Source organism: Ambystoma mexicanum, chromosome 5q (assembly GCF_040938575.1).
Source record: "Ambystoma mexicanum isolate Mex_15411 chromosome 5q, UKY_AmexF1_1, whole genome shotgun sequence".
NCBI lineage: Eukaryota > Metazoa > Chordata > Amphibia > Caudata > Ambystomatidae > Ambystoma > Ambystoma mexicanum.
In genome coordinates, this window is record NC_090933.1 from 697,353,507 (window position 1) to 697,376,799 (window position 23,293).

The following is a 23,293-nucleotide window of genomic DNA, read 5'->3' on the forward strand; positions in this document are numbered from 1 at the left end:
TTCTGGTGAGGTAAGAGGAGCAAAAGGCTCAACACCTTCCTCCCTGCACTGAGCTCTAAAATAGCTAACCTCTTCTCCAATGTCTTCCCTGTGTACACAGCGTGCAAGTATGTGGTAATGTGTTGCAATACCGCTTTTGACAGCGATCCCCCTTGCGGCCATGGCATGAACATTTTATCTGCTGTGCCCTTTACCCACGCTGCACTGTATTGTTTGAGCTTAGGCATATGTTTTGGCAGTGTTTCGCATTGGTGCATCAGAAGAGTAATATCTCCCATTGTGACGAGTCTCAATTGACTGTCAATACTTACCAGTGTTTACAAAGATACGTTTATAAAAACAACAAATATGAGCGTGCTCCAACACTCGCTGCTCAAATCCGCTGTTTCTCTCAATGTCCTGAACCTACTTCTTGGTCGGCGCCGACAATGACCTTAAATAGGCAGAAACTTTTTATCTTTACTTCAACTTTACACAACTTATTCTTGTCGCTCTTTGACACCTTTTTTCAATTACAAAAGACACAAACAAACGACTAGTCTACTCTGTCATTTAAACCATGTTACTCAGCTTCATCATCTCACCCCTAAAATACTCTGACTAGAGTTTAACTCATCTCCTAACATAAATCTGTTTATGAGCCGCCTATTTAACCCGATTGGGGCGTGAGAAGTTCTTCTAAAACTCCTTGAGCTAGTAAATCCAGGCCTTTTTTTTTCTCTTATTTTACACTTTAAAAACACTCTTTGTTTCTATTGAAATCAACCCTGTTACTTTTCTGAAGTACCATAATCACATCACCACAATGTGCCATTCCCCTCAGTCTACACATCATTCGCTCGTTCAGCTTGAGGCCTTCGGTATCGGCCCCCCTCTCCAATCGACCACTTTCGCCTTCCGTCCACAAAGCGCCTGTGGATATCAGGAGGGATATTGCCAAAGGGGGACCTGATTTTTCTTGCAAGAATTCTATGTCGGCTGCTCTCTACAGGAAACCGTGCGATCTTCTGGCTAGATGGCGAAGGGTGCTCAATCGTCTGTAATACTGGAGTTCTACTTAATCGGTGGGTCTTTAACCATCCAACATGCTACCACGTGAACCGTTAGGCCCTTTTAAATGAGGTAGCGTGTCGTTAGATGGATGCGGATGCAGAATAACTCTTACACCAATAATAAAACTGACTCAGGAAGTTGGCAAAAGTAAACTTTTTTATTCTCAATTGTCTAAAACAGGGAGTACAACAGACATCAATGGACGTCTCACAGCATAATCTGTCATTTGAATTGTCTTTGAACTTGGCCTTGCAAAGTATCACTGCTCCTGAGAATAGAAGGGAGTGTGAGCACGTTCTTATCTAGAAGACTCGGTGCTGCTTGGCCATATTCTATTTCCATCTACCCCATGTGACAGGACACCATGTATTAGCTCCTTCTTCATATTTAATGAAATTAAATTAATAAAACTTGGCACTCATAGGGGATGATTCATAGAATTTGTGCACCGAAAAACGCGGGTTTGTGTGCCATTCTGCCTGCAAATCCCCATTTGTTAAACAGGGATTTGCGGGCAGAATGGCACAAAAATCCCTGTTTTTCGGCACACAAATTCCATGAATGAGCCCCATAGTGCCTTTCTGTCGCACCTTAACAAGAGCTTGCCTCACTTCTCACGTTCTTTGCATCTCCTTGAATAGATAACCAGTTCTTGGCTGCCCCATCCCTTGACACTGGCCAGACAGCCTTCTTGGTCCTTCCTCGATTTTCAGCTATTTTCACTGCTGTGCCACAGTTTCAGACCTTCTCTTTCACGGGTCCTGGCTTACTAAAGTTCCGACATCGAATATCCAGATTCTATACATCTATATGTATATTGGCAGCACCGCCTGCAGTCTATTTAATACGTATAGCCAGCTTTCATGATTAGTTAGTCTACTTGCATTGCAGCAAATGTTATAAAACGATGTATGTTTTCTTCAGTGCTCTTTGCACATGCAATCTTCATTGCACACATGAAAGGTGATTCCATTCTTTATTTCGTCATCAGATTCCGTAAGGTCTATGCATTCTCTTGTTTGACCATTCTTCTTAGAGCGTCGTCTTCACCTCATGTGACGCCACCCATCTTCTTTCATGCATCTTTACACATCTTCAGGGATCTCTCTTAGGGGACCATCATCTTTCCGTGGGTATATTTTATAGGGCTTTATCAATGGATACCTTGTTCCGAAGATCTTTCACGGTATAGGTATCATTACTGGCATTGTGCGTGTCGCAAGTTCCGGCTTCCAATATATAGGCGTAATAGGGGCGGGACTTCTCGTAGAGGCATTTGGCTACTCCTCTACAGACACATTTCGAGAGAAATGTACAAATAGCTACACAAACTAAAACAAGTTACGGTCTTTGCTGTACACGAGTCCACAAATATATTTTACTGTGCAGATAGTGTGATATAGCTGGAGATACTTTGAAATGATTTATACTGGTGTGCAGCAATGTGCTAAGTGTGAAGTCGGCAATACATAGCATGACGTCAGCAATATATAGCAGAATGTTTGATAACAGGCAAATGCCGGGGCACAGCTGAGACATATGTTCATTTGACAGCATTGCATAAACAGCAGATATTGGCATACATGTTTTCATTAAAAAAAATGCTATTCCTCCATTTGTTGAGATCAAGGTCACAGAGGTGAGCTATGGTTTGCTAAAATGTCATCAGAGGACCCTGAAGACTGGTTTGCCGTTATTGTGTCCAATTATAATAATCAATACTACTTCCGCAACACATAATTCCTATTTAACGTCAACATTCATTTATTCAGAAATCAGATATTCACATTGTAATCCATACAGGATGTCCATGCCCCTGCTAACTGTCAATGCTTTCTGCTAGTTCCATGAGCAGAACATACAACATGTGCACCTAAGATACTGGCCCTCATTAGGACCCTGGCGGTAAGGGGTTTGCGCCAGCGTTAGCTGCGCCGACCCCTTACCGCCAACTACGAGTTCCCATAGCGCCATGGTCATTTTTCCGCCCGCTTTTTGCGGGCGTAAAAATCCATGGCGCTATGGGACCTTGGTGTTAATTACGCCACCGTAATTTACGGTGGCGTAATTAACTCCTTCCCCACTCCCATTGAGCCCTATGGGGCCGAAATGGGAATGGGGAAGGGTAAATGGGTCAATGGGGACTTACCGCCCCGCCGACCTCGGAATGGGGCGGTAAGTCCGCCATCCGCCATGGCGTAAAGGGACTTTGCGCCATGGCGGAAAAGTCCGCCGACGGCGGAAAAAATCCGCCAGGGTCCTAATGAGGGCCACTGTCATTCACATGCATGCACTGATTTGCCAAATAACCACTGTAGTAGTCTCAGAGCATCTAGGCTTTACTGTCATATGGTGTATTTTGCCCATCACAGGGAACCAGATCGGCAGAAGGAAACTGGAGCAGGCGTAAGATAAGATGAAGGAATATTCAGTGGGATGTAGTGGGGTAAGAATGTGTTCTGATAGCCTGGGTGCAAGTCAGCATTGATAGCCAGACCATACTTCTAAAATGCAGAAAGAAGCATTTGTCTTGGCAGAATTGGAGAATCAGTAATTGGTCCACAATGTAATTTTTGAATGCATGAGGAGCTTGAGAGTATGCCTGTCCATTTCAGTGTTTGATTCACTGCTTCCACACAGGGACTGATTTGAGCTAGAATCATCCCTCTAAGCTTCCAAACGCTCCCTCCAGAGGTAGCAAGATATATCAGAAAGCAAAGCAGGCTGGGTCCATGTGGCTGAAGAGGACAGGAGTGGGAGTCCCAGGGGCAAGAGGTATAGAGGTGGGAAGGGCTGGCATAGCAGCAGCTCAGTGTAACCACAACCAGAGATGGTGGGGTGAGATGCTTGGACTTGCCTAGAAAGTTACCACTCCCCCAGACCCAGAATCACCAAGATGGACTATCTTTCAGTTAATCAAACTGGTTAAAAGAAAAGAATCATCTGGCTAGCAGGCAGGAACAGGCGTGCAATGAGATGTACTTGGCTGAAGGAAGCAGCAGGGTTCCTTCAGCCAAGAGACAAAGCACAGGCATACATGGTCTGTCGCTGGAATCAAAGCAGGCTGGCAAGATACCAAAGATGAATGAAGTTGTGATGGGATGGACAGGGGCAGCGAACACGATTGTTTGTAGGCTGTCATTGCATATGATATCTGGGTTTGTGCAAAGAAACGGAGTCCGCGTTTTCCGCTTCAGTGCCACCATAGAACACTGAGACCTGTGCAACCAGTGATCAGACAGAAGAACTACGCTAATTCCTGACAGGGCAAGCCTAGGGGATTTGATGGCTTAATTGTCCAGGCATATATTTACATTTTACCGCGGGTGGCTTTTAGAATATTATTTCTGGGACTGCCAAGAATGAGGTCCGAGAGTGGCCTTATCAAGAGTCGACTGTGTACAAAGCTGAATCCTATTGGATAATAAAGTGTAGGGATTGAATATATTACATATTGCCAGCTTGGCACCTTCAGAATAAGATGGCATTGTTAGATAATGCTTCAATGTTCTTGTCCTGCTAGAATGGATTTAACTATCAGGATTACAAAAATAACTGCATTGTGCAACATAGAATCGGCCTGTCTACTCAATTCCTATAACCCAAGTCGATTGTCTAAGTCCCACGGGGCAAAAGGAAGAGGCCAACATTCAATGAACTACTTGAAAATCTGAAAGGATTACCCTTTGATTACCAGAGCAGTGACTTCTTGAGGAAGCCTCCATTGAATGCCTAGAACATCTTATTACGGAGATAGTGAACATTTCTTTCATTACATCTACTGTACCTCCCTGCCTAAAAGAAGTATGGACGACCCCCATTCTTAAAAAAGAGACAGCCAACCTAGAAGATCCAGGTAGTCAGTGCCCTATCACAAATGTCCCATTCCTATTGAAGACCTTAGATAGGGTGGTCTGCATGCAGCTTTAAGCACATATCAATACACATAACATGCTGAGTGTATGACAGTCTGGTTTCCGATCCTCTCGTTATTAACAGAAACCTCAATGCTTGATCTGCGAGCCAGTCTTGCAAACATCATTGATAATGGTTGGATTGCATTGCTGATGCTTCTCGACCTCTCTGCAGCATTTGATCTGATGGACCATAAATTGCTGCTCGAGAGGTTGGGAAAACTGGTGAATTGCTCTGATAACACTACCTCCTTGATGGCATCCTTCCTCGGTCTACAAACTGCCAGTGTGGCCTTGGATGGTTTTCAGGTGCCCCCAGAGCCACTAACATGTAGTGTTCCTTAAGGAACCTGCACGTTGTTTAATGTCTGCAATCGCCCACTTTTTGACCTCCTGGATGGCATCGGCATTGGTGAGACCAACTATGCCGATGATACCCAGGTGGTACTGAAGCTCAATAGGGGCTATGATGAGGTATATGGTATAATCCAGGAATGGATGGCTGCTAACTCTCTAGCTCTGAACAAAAGTAAGACAGAACTAATGATTGTGGGTACGAATCAGAGAATTAAAAAAAATGGAGGGTAGGTATAGTCAATTTGAAATATCCAATTGTGCTAAACAAGTCAATTCATGGGTGATGACCCTGGGAGTTTACTTGGACTCAGGCTTCACTATGTCAAAGCACGTTTTACAAACAAAAGCTGCATGTGCATATGACTAAACTAATCAGACAAATTAAACCTTACCTTTCTTCCAAAAATATCAACGGCATTGATAAATTCCAGATTCGACTATGTATTTATTTATTTTAAAACGTTTTTATTTATTGTGTTTTAGTACAAAATTCAACTTTTCACACATCATTTACACGTGTCACATTAACAATTTAACACCTTTAAAAATGTCCTTTTCACATAGGATTTCATAAAATTACCGAACCAAATTAACTCCCTTTATGAGTCTAAGAACAACTTCCAGAAATTTCAATAACCTATGACAGTCAGAGCTCATGTGTGTTTAAAATTCTGATCTGCAGATCCTCTCCAGTTAGTCTAGAACACAACTCCGTTTTTTCTTCCCTCACATGACGTAAATCCGGGCATGACATACACATATGTTTTACGGTCTCATCCTCTAGGGCACAGTAGCGACAATTGTAACAGTCAATGGGCCTCATTACAACCCAGGCGGTAAGGGGTTAACGGCGCCGTAAAAGGTGGCGGCGCCGTAAACCTCTTACCGCCTAATTACGAGGTCCCGTTGTGGGTCCCTACCTTAACGGCTGGTGTTACCAGCCGTTAAGGAACGGGCCCGCAAAGGGGCCTTGGAGGCAATTACGGTACCACAATTTGCGGTACCGTAATTACCGCCTTCCCCATTCCCATTGAGCCATATGTGGCAAAAATGGGAATGGGGAAGGGCCAATGGTGAATGGGGAATTACCGCCCCGCCTACCTTGTGATGGGGCGGTAATTCCGCCATTTACCATTGCGGATTCCGGCATCAACCATGGCGCTAATAGCGCCATGGTTAACCCCTGGGTCGTAATGACCCCCAATAAGTCGGAACCTCAAAAGGCAACATAACGTACTTCAAACAAGGCAGAACGTGAATCTTAGAGCAGTGTGTGGGCTGCCCAAAAGTGAACATGTGACACAGGCAAGAAGATCCCTGCACTGCCTTGCATTACACCATCATATCACTCGCACAAACTTCTCTCACTCAGGCACAAATGTGCAAATGGAATAGCGCCCACCTATTTGCAGCAGCGCTTGAATAAGACTGAAAACATACGCCTCGGCCGGTCTTGGAAAATTGAGTGTACCCCGGACCAATCTTAAAAGATTCAGGGGCACCTGCTTTGATACTTGCGCACCTAGTCTCTGGAGTTCCCACCAGCCAGATTTAAGAAACATTCCGAACCATGCCACTTTCAAACAAGTCATAAAAACCTACCTTTTCATTTCTAAGGACTAGTTAAATCATATGCATGCTGATTATGACAGCTGGACAAATGCATCCCCTTAGCATTCTTGTTGTGTTTTCTTGTGTTATGTGTGCGCACTGAGGCCCACGGGCGTGGTGCATTCTATAAAAACGGAATAATAATAATAATTGTAGCCAAATGGTCTCCAGAACAGTGATGCCCGCATTGGCATCACCAGGTGTTCTCTGGATAGCGTGATTCATAGCAAAGGTGCAGAGTAGGTGGCTCGCTAACTTTGTCAGGGGTGTGGGGGCTCTTGATTGCGGGTGTTCCACTCCGTTTATACCCACATACTTTCAAAAGGGATAGTTTGAATAATAACGTGGCGGTATTGGAGGGGCTTTTTTAATTCAGTGTTAACATACATGTTGAATTCATTCTCGATATATTCATCATTTTCAAGAGTTATATTTTTGTGAAATACTTTCATTGAAATCAACTGTGTTCTTTGGGAGAGACAGCTCGCTCCATCACCCTCACGGACAGGTTTTAATAAGTGCAATCAGGCTGTTACTTTGCCAAGAAGGCACACACTGTTCGCAGATCTTTTCCGAAAGTCTTTGCCAGCTCTGCTTCCAAACCACACAGCAATTAAGAAACTGTCTGCTCCACCTCCGTGTGAAAGGCTGAACTAACCACCGACATGATGACTCATTCCCGAGTACAGGGAGCGCTGTCTCTGCGCCGAGGTCATGCCGGAGTCACAGAGGTCAATGGTTGACGCTCGGATCCGGAAGTCCGCGCTTACCATGGACACTTCTCTGAAATAAAACTGTTGCTTCTTATGTTTATGACTGCAGCATTTCGGGCACTACACGACGCTTCTGAAAGAAACGCACACGACACAGGACCAAAAGCAATAATAGGCTTACATGTTTATCGAGAACAAACAGAGCACTCTAAATATGTGTCAGCACGTTTTCCAAAGCTGTCTAGGAATGCAGGCCTGAATTCAAACACTTTAAAACTGCAATGTTTAGGCAAGAGTTCAAATGAAGCCTGCCACCTCATGCCTCCCTCTCAATTCGACCATTACAATGATGGACCATGAGACAGTACAAATGCGAATTTAACAGACACAAATCCTGAAATGTCCATCCAGCAACGCAGAATTCTACTTCAACACCACAGGGCGCTTTTTTTCACATTGACGACATTTTGAAGAACTAAATTTAATTAGGATATTAAGGAGATAAGAGAATGTATGCAATTAAAGAATAACAAAAAAATCAATTTGAAGAGTGCATATGCAATTTAACAAGCTGACATTCTTGGTCCATGCTTTCATATCTTCAGTGTCAACTCTCCCTTCTGATGTAATGTGCACTGTTTCATCATTGCAAATTCATTGTTATTGTATAAACACTGTAATCTTACTTATATTGTGAAGTCCCCATGCCCCCCTCTCTCGCCATGCCGCCTATAACTCGCCCCTGGATATCCTGTCCCACCATATACACATTTACATGTTTTGGACACATTGTTCATGTTGCTCAACCTTTTTTATATAAAAGTATTGCCTCATTAAATAGCACTCATCTTTGAACATCAGTAGGCACACAGTATTCTGCTGGGAAGCCTACTCCCGCTGCATACCATTTAGCATGCCTCCTACAATGTGCAGTAACTTGCTTGGACATATTGATGACTGACCGAAATAGGATAATTGCCATATTTTAATTCACGCCATTAGTGCAAGGTTCACGATAACATGCCACGTGTCTCCCTTAATCATTGCCTTCTTAGGGAATGCGAGGAACCATTGTTCATGGAGAAAGAAAATCCAGCTGTACCTGGTTAAATTGTCTCCTCTATTCACGAGTATTACCCCTGGAAGAGTGAAACAGTAACCATACTCTCCAAAGTGGATTGGGAAACAGGTTGGACGTTTTAGTTTACATGGAAAGGAGCTGTTCATGGATTCAGACATGAGGTTGACAGGCCAAAAAGAGAGCCACGTCCTAGTCTCTTGCAGACAAATGGAAAAGAAAGTGGACTGACTTGGGTAGATGTTGCTATGGCAACGTCATGCTCAGAATATGGAGCACATGTTCAGTGGAGCTGCTTCCACATGGGAGCCAAGTGACATCTGTTTGCCACCTCTGGCAGCAATGAATCTTGAGGCTTGTCGCCTCTTCTGAGACTTTTTATGTTAGTTAATACTCTGGCTTCCTGTTCTGCAGCTATAGTCCTACGAGTTCTGTATTTAATGAGACAAAACCTCCTGCCATGAACTCCTGGAATCTCAAGGAATCTTGAAGGGCCCAGTGAAGTATAGGCTGTGCCACAGCATAAACCAGCAAAGAGCAACACAACTGTCCCCTTTATGAAGCAAGCTAGGCAGTGATGCGCGTTGCCTTGAGACCAGAGTCAAGCGAGCCAGACTGTAAAGGGAGGTGATTTAGTTTGCCAGAGAATTCTACGTACTTGCAGGGCCATCTTAAGCTTTTTTGGGGCCCTGGGCATGGACATCTTTGGGGCCCCCTCAATCAAACCAAAGGAATTAAGTGATCAAGTATATCTGGTGGAATCCCCCTCCCCACCGTGAGCAAAATCCCACCTCGCAGCATTCAAAATAAGCATTTTTACTCCCTTTAAATCCGCTTACCCTCTTCATTCTTGCTCTAATCATTTTGATAAACAAGTAGCATTTGAAGGCCAAAATTAGCAATCTACTCAAGGTCACTTCTGTCCTAGTATAGAAACAGGATACTTTTTATCAGTAGCATCCAGGAAGGTATGCAGCCTGTAGTATTAATGCAGGACTGTATTTAAACGGTACATGTAACCCAAAATAGGCAGAGAACTCAATTTAGCTGCCTCAGAGAATGCAAAAGTGTTCAAGCATGGATAGAGTAGACTAATTGTAAGGAACGAGAAAGCTACACATACCATAGCATGGATAGTGGAGGCAGATTAGAAGCTACCAGAAAGGTGCCTCTATCCAGACAGACTGAGATTAGAAGTGGGACATGGTTTTCAAATGGCATTGCCATCAGAGATCAAGGGAACAAGTGCCTGTGGTGTGCAGTATTTGAATGCTTACTATTATAGTGGAAGCAACCCTATAGCCAGTGAAACCATGAGTGAGGCTTTTATGAAGATCATACCCTGAGAAGGAAATCACACTGAGGGCTGACAATTTTGAAAGGTTTAGGGACTGGCAACACTGAGAGGTTAGGCAATACAAGATTAAATGAGATGCCCAGGATCACATTTTGCTTAAGGGGTGAAGCTGGGATGTGTACCAACTCTGCAGTTTCTGCATTTGAACACTTTCTTTTCCAGCTCTTAACATGTACTCAAATAATCTCATTTTATAAAACTGACTTGCAAAGTACACAAATCACATTTCCAAACCTGACAATTTTTAAAAACAAAATATAACAGAAGGGTGTTACGTAAAATGGGAATGATTCTAGCTACATTCTATCCATCATCAAGGGAAGTATATAAGTACCAGCATACCAATCAATGTGATTTAACAGATTTAATCTAGGTATGCCTTTTGTACTTTTAAGCTTTAAATACTTCCAAAACAATGGCTTGTGAAATTGTCATTCATAAACGTGCAGAAAAACATTTGACTTTTATACAAAAAGGAAAAAGTTGTTTGTGTCAAACAAAAATACCTTAAAATATGCTTGCCCAATGCCTACACCATCTGGTCTGCTTTCTCCTGTCTACCACCCCTTCCACTCAAATGGCCTACAGAAGAAGAAATATCAAGTAATGAGCTAAACGAAGCCACCAGCATGCAAGAAGGCAAGTCTCACAGAAGACAGCACAGTAATGCAAGATATATACAATTTGACCAGGAGCATTATATCATCTACTGGCAAAGCCAGGATACAAGCATGAACACTTTGGTTCCACAGTCTTGTATTCACCTTTTCAACTAATCGTTTATGCTCATTTTAGGAGGGGATTGCCTAGGTTTTAGAATGCCCCATCTGAACAAACCAATTTCTAGACCTTCACCATACGAATGACATGTTAGTTTTTATAGCAACCCCGATCTGGTGCAGGAACATTGCTGATAATAGCACCTCTTATGCTGCAAAACCAAGTACATATGCAGGTAGGTTTATAAACTTCAGACATAGGAAATGTTCAGCCAGCCTTGCTGGAATGTGCTCTTCTAATCTTTCATATGAACACACATCTCTGCAATGCGTGCTTAACACACTGAGCTAACGTCCAAACCATTGTGGCACTCAATTTATCAATATGGATTTCAACTTTGGCTATTGCACATGATCAACATAATTCCCACAAGAAGGAACGAATGCTACAGAAGTTGTGCAGTATGGAACACACAAACTATGTATTCCACAGTGAATACAGAAAGCATTACATGATTAATTGATCAAGGCAGAATGTACTTGTCAAAACAGACAGACAATAGGTTTAGCGTGTCAGGAGCATGCCATAAAATCTCCTGGCATGTGCTATTTAAGTCTGGTGGACAATGGAATCTTACTTTAGATCAGGCAGCCTTGTGGGGGCACCCTCCAAGGTGGGGGCCCTAGGCAAGTGCCCCGTTTGCCCTCCCATAAAGACATCTCTGCGTACTTGAAGCCAACTCCAGATTTAAGGAGGGAGTTGTCTCTAAATCGCGGTTTACAAAGAGGCATACATGGTCGCTCCTATGAGGCCAGGAAATGGGAAATCTTGCTAATCGTTATTTACAAGGGAGTTCTGAATAGAGGATCGAAAGCCCTGTGGAACTTTCTTCACATCCATGGTTGTAAAACTAGGCATGTGGTCCACTGCAGGGCAAGTGCCTATCGCCTACACTCTCAGTGGGGGCCTGTCTTCATAACCTGCTTGCCCCTATTAATTACCCACTACCCTCCTCCCTTGGAGTCCCCCCAAACCCCTGCAGCCCAAATGAGAGGCATGACCAGTTGACTGAGTGGAAGTAAAATTGCCACAGCAAACTTTATTAACATACATAAAGTCAGGAGTTAACTTACAGGTGTTCCGTATCGCCGCTACCCTCAGGATTCTGCACAGAGGGGTAGCATCCTAACCCCCCCACCCCTTCAGGTCCTTGCTTAACCGTCCCTCTCTACCCCTGGCCATATTTTTTATTTTAACATTTTTTCTTTCCCATTTTTATTTATCGTGCATTTTCCATTCCCATTTCGTTTTCACTTGTTTCACTTTTCCCTTTCTTTGGATCCATCCACTTATCCTTTGCCCCCATCATGCTTCCCTTCGTGCCCCTAAATTCCTACTTCTTCCCCATTCCCCTTTCCCCTTGGCATCTCTCTTTACCTTACCAATTTAACTCCCCCTAGGTTCTTCCCTAACCTGTCATGAATCCACCCCCTTTTGTTGAAATCCAGGGCTGCCCTAACTCCAACCACCTTATCTGTCCCACCCCCCTCAGGCCCCGCTCTTTCCCTTTTCACACTCCTGTTCTCCCGAGCCCCCCAATAGCTACCTTCACCCCGTAGCCCAAAGTCATTCCTTCCCCATCCTCCTCACCTTACCCACCCCTTAAAAGGTCCTCCCCTGCTCTCACACCCTGCTCCTCTTAGGCCACTTCCCACCACATGCCAAGGACCCCTTCTCCCAGGCATTACTCTGTGTTCTCCCAAAACTGTCCTTTGAAAATGCCCCAGTTCTCTGGTTCCCCTCCCCCTAGCCCTCCCCCAAATCTTTCCCATCCTACTTGCCAGAGCCCAGTTTACTCTAAATCCTTTCATTCCTTTCCCTCCCCTTGTTGGATTTGTTGTTACTCTCCTTTTCCACGATGCACTTCCCACTTTCCCCCACCCACGTTTGGAATTGGAAGGTCTTCCAAGCCCCCCTAGTCCTCCCTTTTATACACGGGCGTCCCCTGAGTCTAATACTCTTGGGCACCATTCATTCTAAGCTGATGGCTGTGCAGTTCCCTTGTGGTATCCGCCAGTACTTTCTAAAGGGAACACCATGTAACATCCGCTGGATGTGTCTGAAAGGCACCTATTACCATGACCAGTGCCTCCGCCATGACTCACTGTGGGCAACCGGCAGCAGTGAGTTTCCCCTCAGGCACCTGGTCACCTGTACTGTACAAACCCTGCTATAGTCCAAACACTGTTCCTCTACCCCCTTTCCTTCATTCGCAACAGACAAGCTGGCCTTCCGGACTCTACCGGTGGTGTGTTGATTTGTGCTGGGGGTCACCGTCCCCGACCGTCGCCCCTGTGTGACGGCGTTCCTTGAAAATTGCTGCTTCATTAGTCTGTGCTCCATTGCAGGAGGACCGAATGTCCCGACAGCGGCGTGCTGGACTAAGATATGCTGCTAGGTACCGAACATTTGGGCACAAAATTGAAACACTCCTCTTCCCGAGCGCCCATCCCAACGCATGCTGTGCTCTACTGAAAAGTGGCTACCCCTCAGGTAGCGAGCAACCAAGCAGAATGTTCCCAGCACCATCCCGAAAACTGACAATTCCGTCCCTTAGGAACTTAAATGGCCCCCCTTTAACCTTCCCACCAGATGTCCCGCATTTAATTAGCACTGCAGCGTGGCCTGGCCCCCCACTCCATTTTAACCGCTGTGCCTCCTCCACTACCCAGCGGTCCAGCATCTGAACTAAACCCTGCTTGTACCTGCCCGTCAACCGCATGTTCTCATCCTAACTCGCCCCACCACGGATATATCCCACCGTAAGCCTGCCGCACCACGTGAACATAAATGAAACTTCTGCATTAATGTTCTCCCAAGTCAACCATGGACAGCGCATGGAGACACGGCTCCAGGAGTGCTTCCCGCCTCTACACCAGAACACCCGCTAACAATAAACCCCCCCGCATGAATGTCTCATTTCTCTCCCCTGCATACACCCCCAGTTTACCCCATGTAGCCCACCATGCCATGTGGTTCACCTCCTGCACCATACATTCAAAAATGACATTTAAAGTGTACAAACAAAAACCGCAATGAAACTGCCCGCTATCGCAGCATGGCGCTGGCCTGGATCACCCCCCATGATCCTCCTTTCTGAAACCCTGTGGCACTGCCTAATGCCGCATAGACTTTGGGTTATAAGTCCAAGGTCATGAACATGCACGTATGTTAGCACAATCCGTCGTGGGAACCCCAGCATTAATCTCAAATTCTGGTGGTGACTGAACAATAACCAATGTGACCCAATGTACTCCAATTGTATCGCAACATAACCTCAATACACCCCCCAGCTCCATCTTAACACACAACTCCCTATTCCCCCCCATCGTAGCACACCCGCTGGACCAGCAAAATCGAGCAGTGGCCTGCCCTTCAATGAGGCAACCCGAAACTGCCCTTTCCCGGCTTCAACACGCTGCAACATGCCTGCTACAGGGCCCCATGGATTCCATGATGGCGGCCGCACTCCTTACTGAAATGTATACCCCGTGCACAAAGGCGCTCGACCCCCGCCGTACCCGCAGCATATTGCCCCAGGTGAGCTCACTCACACATGTGCATTCGGCCACTCTGGTTAGCGTAAATGGTTCGGTACAAAACGCCTGTAAAAACTGCCAGAATTGCAGGGGCCGCCCCTAAAAACTGCCAGAATTGCAGGGGCCGAGTTAAACATTCGGAAACAGTGTATTAAGTATAAAACATGTTTGACAATAATCATGGGTACGCTCAAAGCCATTAAGATACGCGCGCCAATCTCCATGTAATTAGCTGCAGCTACCAGTTTTGTACCACATGTGTAACCACCGGTTGAACCACCTAAGTTCACTACCTTCCAGCACCTGAACAAATGCCTCTTTCCCTTTCACATATAAAACGTTCCATTTCATCAGGCTGCACGTTAGGGGGCCCACCAATTCCCACAATTTTGCCAGCCGCAACGTGCTAAATCAGTGCACGCAGCAACTAATTTTCTCATGTACTTTCCCTGCAGGAAAGAAACCTTCCTGGTGACGTCCCTCACCCAGCACGCAGCTAGCCCCGGGTGTAGCTGCAAAAACCCTAATTCCTCTTGGCGCCGTCCCATGTTAGGCCCCCACCTTGCGGTGCCCTCAGCTACTTAACCTGCCTCAAACACAAAACTCTCCCTTGCAATGTATTTGCCTCACTCCTTGCCACGCTCAGCAAAGTTACGATCCCTTCTCCTGGAATTGGTCACCTCCTTCACTGGAACTACTGAAATGACTCGCCCCGGACCGCTTCCTTCACCGTATGGAACACGAACAGCAACACAACAAAAACAAGAGCAGGAAACAAGAGGCCAGTCCCACGTGCAGGTGCCCTTTTATAGGGCTCCCAGGCTACTGCTCGCATCCTGTCACCCACTGATGAGGTCACCCTTCCTCTGGGTGGGACATGCGTGCCCGTGGGGCCACCCCCATACCCCATTCCACGCCGTGTCTGATGAGAGCATTGGCACTAAGGGGGGGAGCTAGCACCTAGAAGAGGAAGGAGGGAGGAGTCAGTAAAGAAATATCATGAGAGATGCAAAAGAGAGCTCTTGTTAGCAAAAGGAAGGACGGGGATATCATCTTGAGGTAGGAGTAAGATACTTTTTGGAATGTGGAAGGACGGAGATATATGGTAGAAGCGTGAGAGAGTTGAGGACTGGGAGAGTAGAGAGGCAGATGTCAAGACGAAAGAGAAGGTCACCTGAATGGAACTGTGCCTTGAGGACAAGGGGGAGAGCCAAGGTCCAGAAAGAGTCTTGTTGTGGAGTGGAGAGAGGAGAAGATTTGTTGTTGAGGGACAATAATCAAGAGATATGCCATCAGAATAGGGAGTATTGTGGCAGGAGGAGCAATTGGATAACATCAGGAGAGAGAGGCAGAGATCAAGCTGCTAGAAAGGGGGTAGGTCCGTACCGTCTTAGACATAGCAGATGAGAAGAAACCGCCCCATTAGATAGCAAGGATAGAGACGTTCTAAAGAAACGCATTGGTCCGAGAGTTTTGTGTCTGGTGGATCAATGAGTTGGCACCACTATATTATGTCAACATATAAAAGGTCTCCTCTTTTGATTGGATAATCAAAAATAATATTGCCACTCTCAATGTGTCTTTATATAGAAAGCCAATTGCAAAAAAACACAACTTTATATTCCCGCAATCAACAACCCAGTTTGAGGATATTAAATATACTGTATGGACAATTCTTGAGAGCATGACAGATTGTTCAAGTTTAGATGTTTATATACAGAAATGATTACATCTCGCATGTCTCAAAGAGGGTACTATGAAAATCTAATACGCACTTCACAGACGCGCACCCAATTTACTGATAGAGAAGTGCTGCTTCATTTTAACAATCTAAAAACAAGGAATGAATTGTATGTGTCGCTACGTTTTGTAGAAGAATTGGCACATCTTGTAATTAATTTACAGCAGCATTCCAAAGCCTTCATGTGCCTTTAAAAAAAAGGAGTACATTTTAAATAAACATGAGCCTTAAGAAAAGCTGATACTCAAAGTATGAAAAATGTGTAAGAGTTGTGAAATTTGGCACTGATAAACTGACAGAGATGATGTGAAATTGTGCAGTCTGTCGGTTCTCTTTCAAATGTACAGAAGGTTTTCATGAAGGTGGCAAATTACACTCACTGCAATTCTAATTTTTCAATGAATCTGATTATTTGTCCATGCAAAAGCTTTATGTGGTAAAAACAAAGACGTGTTAATGTATGCATAAATGAATATAGATTTGGAAAAAAAGGCGTTATTAGCCCCCAATGTAAAACATTATATAAATAAGGGGTATCAATAGCGAGGCAATTGATAGTTGAAAAGGCTCTAAGAGATATGAGAGATGGGTAGATCAAGAATTAAGAATGGCAGAAAGAGAACAGTTTTGGATATATCATTTAATGTCAACATTTCATTGGCCCTCATTACGACCCTGGCGGAAATCGAAAAACGATGGCGGAAATGCAATACCGCCATCGAATAGCGCTCGGTGCGATTATGACCCGTCACCGCAAAGTACGAAGCCATTAGCGACACCGTAGTGAACGCCAACGCTAACTGCACCAAGCACGCGCGCGCGCGCCATGCCAAACCGCAAACACCACCATGGCGCAACGGTACGCCAATTCCGACCCTAGCGGACATGTACCTAACGCCATCAGGCATGGCGTAATGTACCATTCCGCCATGGCGAGAAGTACGGCATCGCGAATCAACCGTAAACGGCCCCACTGAGTGCCTGTACACCGCTCCCTGCCCACAAAGTACAACTCCCCGTAGGTGCAATGAAGCCACAATGCAACCATTGAAATGTACAAGTCACCCATGCATGGCAACGAACAAAAGAAACACAAGAGGGGCCAATGGGAGCTGCAGGGCACAGATGGCACGAATACAGAAGCCATCCCAATGGACATGACCACAGTCCCCCACCAAGAAACGCACGCAAACACAGGCACCTGTGACCAGCAATATTCCGAAAATCACATCATTCCACCAGTCCACCTGGCTGACCGGCATCTGTTACACAAAACCCAATCCCCCGCCCCTGAGCATGACAACATTCAAACTGTCATATTGGCAGCCCCCATCCCTGACCTCACTGGGCTTCGTAGGCAAACGCGCCCAGCACAGTACCACGCAACTAAACCCCGAAACTGGAACCCAATGCAGATCTCCTCACAATACATCGCCCCCCAAATAGGCATATGCCACATCACTTGCAAAGAAAAACGCTACACGGGCCAAATCAGAATAGAAATTTTATGCATATCAAAATCACCAAGCCCATACAGCCATCAGGCCATGAACTCCAAAACACTAATCACCATTGTGGGCTGCTTCCGCAAGAAATGACCAGCCACTACCTGTGTGTCGCCCTGTTCCCCCATGGTACACAGAGCCACATTCACGTACGAAAAGGCAACATGGAAGCGCACAGAACCGCAGGGCCGTCCCAATGGGGAGGCACTAGTCCAGCTGAAAGGCCGAAATGTTGCTCCGAGCCACCAGTACTGCGTAAGGGCATGTGGGCCATTGGCGATCGTCCCATAAGATCGTAATGCTGCTCCACTGATTAACACGAAGCAGCAGGTGTCGGGAGTAAAATCCATCTGCAGGAGTGGCATACAGATGGCAGTGGCAAAAGGGGAGGAGATACCTGTCAACCAAAAGAAAAGAAAAAGAACAGAATGGCCATCAGAACTACATTCCAACAACTCACTTCAATGATCACACGAAATCCACAGCCATATGCATGCTAGCCCACTCAAAAGGATCATCACCACCCCAAAACCACTTGCGACTCATAACCATCTATATCGAGGTGCAAACACCATCACAAACGAGTGTACCTGTGCATGCGTCTGTCAAAACAGATTCCATCAGATGGGAATGTTAACGTGCATGGACACAAGTGTCTGAGGGCGCCTCAAGACAGGGAGGGCTCAACAAGGCCAGATGGACGATGGTCCCACTATGGCAGCCCTGCATCACATAGCGTAGGGGAGGCGGATAGATCCCAAGAAGCCCTGTACATGGCAAACTCTGTATCAAATCACCTGCCCATGCATCCATCCATCATTCCCTCATCCCGGGATCAAAATGCCTGAATAATTACTCACATAACATTAGAAACATCCATTGAGTCTGTGCGTTATGCAGCCTGCTAAATCCACAGTGCCCCAGCCCGTAATTCCAGTGTTGTGAAGTAACATGTATTTGGGAACGGACGGCCTCATCGCCCACGTAGCTATTGCGCATCCCAAACTATTCATATCAATCATTGCTCCCTCGCCATGGGCCCTGTCTCAAGGACATAGAACAATAGAACGTTATATTTGCAGTCAGACCTGTGGGCATCTCCTCGCCGCTAGCTGGAAACCGAAAGCGCCGCCCTTCGAATTCCTCATTTGCAACATCACGTCGAAAAGGCATCTGTGGCCGTTTGAAATCACTAATTATTCCATCGAGTGCGGCTGTGTGTGAAAATGTCAACTGCCTTCACCCACGAATGGGACGCCCCGCCCGTCGTTGCAACTCGGTACAGTGATGCATGAGGGCCCACCGTTACTCGAGTACTACGTTCCACTGACCCCTCACAAGTCTGTTCGCGACTGCACAGATAGTACGTGAACTACCACAGCAGAATGAACATATCAACCAATCTTACACGGCCATCGGGTACAAATACATGATTGCAATAGCAAGATACAATTCCCCGAATTGCAGCGTTGTGCGCGGGACGTGCTCGGCCAAAGGGGAGAGCAGTTTGCACAGGTGGAATCAATCACCACAGGTGGAGGCCATACAGCCTGAAAACACATAAATTGCACAGCCAGTCTCCTCCCACAACCACACCGAAATGCTACCGGCAGGACTCGCGATGTTGGCCCTGGGGGACCTGATAGCACTGCAAGTGCTCCGACTCCAAGAAGAAGACGAACACCAACTACAACCAGCCGCACGGAGGAGACGCAGGAGGAGGAGGAGGCCAAGGCAGGGCCAGCAAGGCCCACCAGCACAGCCACTACCACCACGCAGGCAGCCCGCAATCCCACGCCTCCGAGCACATCCGTTCAACCTCACTGATGAGCAGATCCACACCCTCTACCGTCTGGACCGGGACACCATAGCCGCCATTGTGGACATGACACAGGCTGACCTTGTCAGCATGATAGATAGCCCAACCGCCATCCCACCCCTACTGAAGGTGGTGTCTGTACTACACTTCCTGGCCACAGGCACCTACCAGCACACAGTCGGACAGTTGCATGGCATTTCTCAGCCACTGTTCTCACGGACACTATTGCAAGTGCTCGATGCCCTCCTGCAGCACGCAGACGACTACATCTCTCTACCACGCTCGGAGCAGGAAATTACCAACACAAAAGTGGGATTCCATGCACTTGCCGGCATACCGGGTTGCATTGGTGCCATCGACTGCACCCATGTTGAATTGGTCGTCCCACATGCCATGGAGGCCCAGTACCGCAACCGAAAACAATTTCATTCCCTGAATGTACAGATGGTGTGTGACTCCAACAGGATCATTACACATTGTTGTGCCCGATTCCCTGGAACAACCCATGATTCTATGGTCTTGAGGAACTCTACAATACCACGCTACATGGAGCGACATGCAGGGAACAGATCCTGGCTACTCGGTGAGTCTCATTACATGCATGATGATGTGGGGTATGTGAATTGGCAATGACCTGCCAGGAGGGGGGGGGGGTGTGCGTACGTATCAATGGCATTCCACATCATACGTTTCTCGTCCACATACAGGTGATGCTGGATATCCACTGAAGAGATGGCTCCTCACACCAGTCCGGAACCCACGGGACCAGCATGAGGAGGACTACAACCATGCCCACTCACGTACCCGTGTAGTCATTGAACAGGCATTCGGCCTACTGAAGACTCGTTTCCGCTGCCTCAGCAGGTCTGGCGGGGCACTCCTGTACCGCCATGAGAAGGTTGCAAAGATGGTGATGGCATGTGTCATGCTCCACAACATGTGCGTACGTAGAAATGTGCCCATGCCCCCTGACGCAGAACTGCAAGCACCTGATGATGGTCATGATGAGGGTGGGGATGTGGCAGCACCTCATGGAGTCTGCGAGGCACCGGAGGCCCGTGACATTCGTCAGCATCTCATTGATGTATGCTTCTAGCACTCACGCCTGGTGGCTGATACATGGACACGGGACTCGTGGCACTGCGTGTGTCTGGGACATGCACAATATGGACTGTACGCCTATGATGGCCTAGTACACAAAGATCAATGTCCACACTTCTCATTGGTTGATCGTGCACTTTTTATGGCATATGTGATATCATGTTGAACACCCTATCGACCCGCCACCCAAGTGAGCCCAACACACCCCCTCCACCCTCCTACCTCCCCCCCGAACACCAGTGTCCAAAGATGCTCATTGTCAGTGGGCTGTCGCTATTGCATGCCCCCTCTGCGGGTATCAGGGGCACCCCTGCCTGTGGAGCGCAGGTTCCTTCCAGATCTACGTTGGGGGCTGCCCTGGACGGAACTTGCAACGGATGATGTGTCTGCCTGTTCACGTCCATGCATGTCCCTAAGGGTTTGCGAGAGCTCAGTGAGCACACGGCGCACTGCGGCAAGTTCGGCACATACGTCTTTGGACGTCGCATGCAGTTCCCCCCTCAGGCTCTCGGTGCTTCTCTCAATTTGTGCCCTTAGTGTCTCTGTACCTCTCTCCATTTCTGCCCTAAGTGTCTCAGTTGATGTTTCTATGTCTGCCTTAGTGCCCCCACATTCATCGGCATGGTCCTTGAGGAGTGTGGCCAGTTGCTGCTGTTGTTCGATCAACTGGTCGAGGGACTGTTGCCTCTGCTGGGCCATGGCCATTTGCGGGGGTGTCACAGAGGGGCTGTTGTCCTCATGTTGCCTTGCCACAGGGCTTGTGGGGGATGGCCAGTCGTCGTCTTGTGGGTGCCCCTGCGTGGTATCCTCATGTTGTACGGGATGGGACAGACAGGGGGATTGGGACAGGTCATGGATGGATCTGACTTCGGCATCCCCGTTTTCTGTGTCCGAGCATGCTGCCATCAATGGGGTGTCACCTATGGTGCTGCTGCCACCAGAGGCAGTGCCTTCTGTGGCATCCATTGGGGGGACCTGTGGTGGTGGTGTTGTGGGCATGCTGGCTGCTGGGGTGCCTGTTGATGTTCCCTCCTCTGTGCTGCCACCTGATTTGTGCTGCTGCCGTGTCTTGATGCGTGCAGCTGAGGTGGAGGGTCTCTGGCCGTTGGTCTTGGCCCTCTTTGCAGGTGTGCTGGTAGGGGTGTCCTGTAGCTCGTCGTTTGGATCGGACCCTGTGGTGGAGTAAAGGAGGGCGAGGGTTATTGATGGGTCTGTGGGAATTGGAATGGCATTGTATCACATGCTTTGGGGTGGTACCTGAGGGTGATTTGGGTCGGGGCCTTGGAGGTGCTTTGATTTGTGTGTGGAGTGAGGGTGCAGTTGTTTGGCAGCCTGCAGTTAGGGTGTGCCTGCTGCACGTGTAGTGCGTGTATTAGGGGTTTTTAATTATTTATGTATTTATTGTGGGTTTTAACGTGCGCTATCGGGCCGATGTGTGTGGACGTTCTCCTGGACATGTGTTTCTGTTGCACTATGTGGACGCATGGTACTTCACATGGATGGACTGTGTGGATTTGGCATTGTTTTATCTGGCCCACCTACCTGAATCTTCGGATGTCTGCACTCCTTTCTCCATCCCTCCGACTCCCTCTATGCTCTCCATTCCGATGGTGGAGGCACAGATTTCTTCCCAGGGGGTCAACTTGATGGGTGATTCAGGACCTCCCCCGGTGGCTGTGGCAATGTTGCGGTTGGCAGAGAGTATGCTGCGGACGCGTATCCGCAGGTCGTCCCATCGCTTGCGGCATTGCTGTGGGGTGCGGGGTGCGGTCCCCACCGCACTTACCCGCTGTGCCACCAGAGCCCATATGGCCTTCTTGTTTGCAAGTGCCGTCCTGGTCATTTGCGTGGAGAAGACGACGGCAGCATTCTCCTGGAGGGTCTCTGTTAGCACGGTGAGTTCCTCACGGGAGAAGTGGACCTGCCGCTTGCGGTCGCACGCTTTCTTCGCTACTTTTCCCATTTTTCTTGGTTTCGCTAGGGTGGTTGACGGGTTGGGGTGTGTTTCAGGGTAGTGATTTTAGTGGTTGTGTGGTTTTAGTGTTTTTATAGGTGTACGCCGGGATGTTTCCCGTTCCGGGCCCATGTTTTAACTTCCGTTTCCGTATATTTCCGGTCACCGTACTTTCCGGTAGGCGCACACTGCGGTGACCGCTAAGAGGGGTGGCGGTATTGCACCTAGGGCGCCGTACGGCGGCGGTGTGGGCCGTTTTGGGGTCATTTCCGCCATCACGGACTTTGCACTTCCGCCGTGGCGTGGTGCTCGTGCCCGATGGGTCGGAATGGGCCGCACTTTGCTCCTTCGTGCAATGGCGGAAACGCTATTTACGCTGTGGCGCTCCGGTCAGTCGCTTTCCGCCAGGGTCGTAATGAGGGCCATTGTCTGAATGACCAAGAGGAATAGGTGGCTTATTATTTAATTTATATATATGTATCCCTCCTTAATATTTCTCTCAGTATTCAGAGTTTTTCAAATAGCATGTGAAATCCGAGACTTTTTTGACCCATGTGATGAAGAAAAACAGTTACAGTGGTTCCGCTCCCACACACCAACAGAAGGATGTTCACTCTGTAATTAGAAAAAACAAAGTAGCAACAATATTTACTCAGTTGTTCATTGTGTGAAACGCGGACAGTGAATGTAGAAGTGTCACATAAGAGCGTGTGGCTAAAGCGATTGAAGACATTGAGTGCTATCCTACGCTCTTCAAGTGCGCACGTATAT